This window comes from Eimeria mitis, genomic scaffold, assembly GCF_000499745.2.
Source record: "Eimeria mitis Houghton genomic scaffold, Emh_scaff980, whole genome shotgun sequence".
In the NCBI taxonomy this organism is placed as follows: domain Eukaryota; phylum Apicomplexa; class Conoidasida; order Eucoccidiorida; family Eimeriidae; genus Eimeria; species Eimeria mitis.
The window spans coordinates 1,904-6,562 of record NW_013577206.1 but is presented as its reverse complement, the minus strand read 5'-3'; positions in this window follow the sequence as shown (position 1 = coordinate 6,562).

Genomic DNA, 4,659 nt, shown 5'->3' with positions numbered 1-4,659 from the left:
ACCTTTTCCTCGTTGAATGCATGCAACCGAAAGCGCCGATATTTTTATGCTGCGGCCATCCGCTTAAGCGGCTCTACGCAACACGGCAAAAACCCCCCTCAGCCCCCTGAAGCCACGTGCAGAAGTAACACATGCAAAAGCATGAACTAGAAGGTACCCTTACACGCATTGTTGTATCTAACAACAACTGTTCCTTACAACAGCTGTTCGCTGCAACAGCTGTTTATTACAACAACTGTAGCAGCCGTTTGTTGTAGCAGCTGTTTCCTACAACTACAGTTTATGATTGTAGCATGAGTTAGCGCAGAGTTAGCTCAGGAGCCTTTCGACGGTTTTGGCATGCTGAGTGTAAGCGGTTGCAACCGTTCGACAAGTTCGTTCAGAGGCAAAGCATGCAGCAAAGGAAGCTTCCCTGAAGCTTCCTTTCGCGCACACGTGGGGTTGGTTTGCACTGCCAGCCGCAGCGGGGTGCGCTGCAACCCCATTTCTGGCTGCCTGCAGACGCCCAGGCCCTGAGCTCAACGCCCAGGATGCCTAGGGACCGGGGAAGGAGGTCAGCTGCTTTGGAAAAGTCTTGCTTTAAGTCTTTGCCTTCATTGCGGCTCGTCTCTGCTCAGATAAAGGCCAGAGAACAAGCGTTACACTGATAGCACCAGTTTGCTAAACCAGCTGCTTATTCCAACAACAGTGCGTTAGATCAACTGTTTTTTACAGCAGTTTCTTGTTGTAAAAGCTGCTTTTTCGTATATAAATAATACGTATGAGAGAGAGGGGAGTTAGCCTGCCAATTCGGAACAGAAAAGAAAAGAGCTGAATGCAAAAATGGACGCAAGAGTGTCGAATCAGATATTCTAATGAGGAAAGCAGCGAAACATGCATGCACACATGCAGGCAAGTATACGCAGTGTTTTTCTTTGCATGCATATATATTGTGACGATAGTGATCCGTCGGAGTCGCTGTGATCTGCAAGAGTTGAAATCCTTAGGTTAAGGCGGTCCAGAAAGCAGTTGCGCTCTTCTGCAGTCGCCCGACAGCCTGGGACCGGGGGCCCAACGGCGTCGGGGCGGGAAAGTTGTGGTGGCTTGGTATAAGTTTCGGCGCACCCTGGTGCGACNGGGGCCCAACGGCGTCGGGGCGGGAAAGTTGTGGTGGCTTGGTATAAGTTTCGGCGCACCCTGGTGCGACCCGTGCTACAACGCAACTCCGCATTCACGCACAGGCAAGCCATATGTCTACAAGCACTAATACTATAGACGGCTGTTGAGGACTTGTCTGGCCCTCTGGCCAGCCTGCACGCAAGTAGAAATACACAGAACAACTTCACGCAAATAATGCTACCTCTTCCCTTCCTCCATCAGATAGCACACGTCCTCGTAAACCCCGTCGACAGTAACGGAAAAAGAAAGAAACACGAGAAAGGAGTGGAGTAAGCAGCACCCAGGGATGCTGCTGTGCGCGCGATGAGCGTCTCAGTGGCGCGGCTGCTGCTCATATGCGGCGCTCCAGGGCAAAAAACCTGGGTTAAGAGCCATTTGTTTTGGAGTGGGCATCCAGACAAACGTAGATGCTGAGCTACCGCCAGTGCTCAGCCTCAGCAGCCGTATCCGCAGGGAGTTTAGCTAGTGAGATGCTCACGGCACGGCATGCGGGTTGGCAGCAGCATCACTACGGCACAACAGCACCGCTCGATTCTGCTTTCTCCTTTCTGTTCTCACTTTGTTCCTTCATTAGCCTCGTCGGAGCCCGCAAGATCATGTGCTGTCTGTGGGAGCGGGGCGGGGAGAGGGGGAAGGGCGAGACGGGGCGCTGTCTGCCCCAGCCCCTTGCTTGTCGTTCGTCTGCTTTCCTCATGCATTCCCAAGTTGCCGCAAGCCGTCTGTAGAAGCCAGCAACTGCGGGCGTGTGGGGCTGGCTTCTAGCCGCCAGATCTAAAGTCGGGTCAGGCATCGTCCTTCAGTGCAGACCAGGAATGACGGATAGCAACGGTTCGAAGAGTGCACTGTTGTACCATAAATCCATTCCATACAGCGGGAGAAAGTCAAATCATGCTAATGAATTATGCTGTCTCTAGAGTCGTAAACTCTGGACTAGCGTGCTCTTGGTGCGTTCAGTTTGGTCGTCTCTTTCCGGATGCTTCGCGGTGGTCGTGCTAAGGTCTGTGTTTAGTTGCCTCATGAATGATCGCCAGAAGGCGCCAACGATTTTCGGGGCCCTGTCAGCAATGATGCGCTTTGGAAAACTTTGGAACCCCCAGATAGGATTAGTGAATACGTCTGGCAGTCCCTCTGTTACAACGGGGCTTGATCACCGAATGAATTTGGCGTATGTGCTGAGCCTGTCCGCGAGAATGCAGATACTATGGTATCCTCTTGCCGACGGTAAACCCGCTATAAAAATCCACTGGGATATGCTGGAGTCGTGGTATGAGTGTATATCACAGTTTTATGGCTTAGGGTTCACGGTTTCTTCAAAAACGTCCCGGTGAAGGTAAATGATGAATGTACTGCGAAACCCTGCAATCGATCAAGAATCTTGTCGACCTGGACAATCGGAAACCTTCTCCAGTGGAGTTTTAGTAGTGGAGTTTTAGTACAATCACGCCAATGCCGACCTGGCAGTACTGCCGTGCTCATTATCCCGGCATGAGTTTTGTTCAAGCATACAGAAGGATTTAGGCGCTGGCCTCCGCTTGTTGAGCAACTACTCAATAAGTGCCTTAGAGATTGAATACCAAAAAAGAGGTGTACTGTTTCGACTGCATGTGAGGCTGACTTGGTACTTTGTGCAAAAGTCTTTTACATCTCATGCCCAACCGTTTCCACTCCCGCTGTAGTGCATTGGCACTACAATGCACCGCTGTAGACATCTAGTGGATAAAATGAGACTAAAATTTGTAAGAATTAATTTAATTTAATTAACAAAATTTAAAGTTTAGTAAACCAAATTGTAGAGTCAAGGTAGTTAGCTGAGGATAGCCGACACCCTCGCTAGAGGCATAATCACCGCGGTAACGCGGGCGGGCCGTAACGTGGCGGCCCACGCCCGTACCCCCACGGCTCTAGGAACCGGCCCGGCGGATCGCCAAGCTTGGGTCGAACGGATTGGCTCCGAAATCCGTCTCGGAGAACTATTTTGCTCTAATATTTGTCCACGAAACTACTCGTATTACTAATAGAAACGGTTAGCTCCGCAGATCCTGTTCGTAATAGTTACTTACAACTGCACTCTAGCGGGTTCTGCGCGAGGGATTTAGATGCAGCCAGGCATTACACCCGCAGGCCCTTACGTCTTTGTGCCAGGGAGAGGGGGCAACCGGCGAATACAGTTGTTAAAATGAGAGAGCAACAGGAATCTATTTTTAAGCATTGTTAGTTTTGTGTTGGGGGCTTAAGTAGACGGGTAGCTCGAATTTTCTGTAGCTCAGCAAAACTATTGGAGGCTGGCAGGCATGTTATGAACACCAACCCGACATAGCCGGCACTGGGGAGTTAGGAAAGTGCCCCACTCGGGATTATCATCGGAACTGACTACTATTCAGTCGGTATTTAATGAAACGTTGTCTCTATACAATTTGTTTTTCTCTATTAACCTGTTTTAAAACGATGCGTGGAGAAGAGAAGGATTGAGGGGTCGCTCATCACCAGCTTCATTTGCCCGCAGTTCCTCTCTTCTCTTCCTAGAGTTACCAAAGGGGAGATTCTCGCAGCGGAGGTCTGCCCTCCACTTTGCCACCCACGAAATGCCTANCTAGAGTTACCAAAGGGGAGATTCTCGCAGCGGAGGTCTGCCCTCCACTTTGCCACCCACGAAATGCCTAAGATTAGGTCGTGGTATGTGAGTCCAACGAAAAAATACCGTAGAATGGTAATGTCCCGCACTCAGGACTTAAGCTCACATTTCACGGACATAATTTTGCCGATTTTAGTGTGTTGCAGATTTTTTGCGAAACGTAGTCTCAGAGATTGCGCCAAAGCGGAGACCGTTAGGTTGCAATTCCTTGCCATGGCCTCTGATATCATATCCAGTTCGTTCCCCGTACCGAGGAAAGATTGCAACCCCCTACAATTAGTATAAACTTGTATAAGCACACAGTTGACTCGACTTAGATCTGCGGGTGCCGCTGTAATATCTTTCTGATCATCCACAGAACGTGTGGCGCGGTGCGCCATCACTGTTCAGCGCATTACGTGTGGGACTCGGGGTTTTCGCTGACCGTTCCTTTTGCTCCCCCGGTGGCGCTGCTCGGAGGAACTCGCTTCTCTGGTTCCTGGCTTTTTCCCATGCATCTCAAGTCTCGAAGTATGTGAGAACCTTTACTGCAGAAGAAGCAGATGCACCGCACCCTCCGTACTTCTAGCTCTCTGGGAGTTGCATTCGCCGGCTGCTGTCGGTTACTGTTCCTAACCCCCAGCTGGGCAGGTCTCGGTTTGACGGACCGAATATCCTCAGGCTCTAAACTTTGTTCGTTTCCATACCCCTTTTCTTCCTTTTCAGCTAGGAGTATAGACGCGGCGTTTCTTCTCAGCCAGCTCGACCCCTTGGCCCCTCATTTCTTTGTCCGTGTCCTAGCCAGTAATCGATCACCTCCCTCCCAGGGACATCCCTGCTATGTACCAATTATAAAGCAGGTCGAATCTACCGGTGGATTCCAGGCAACC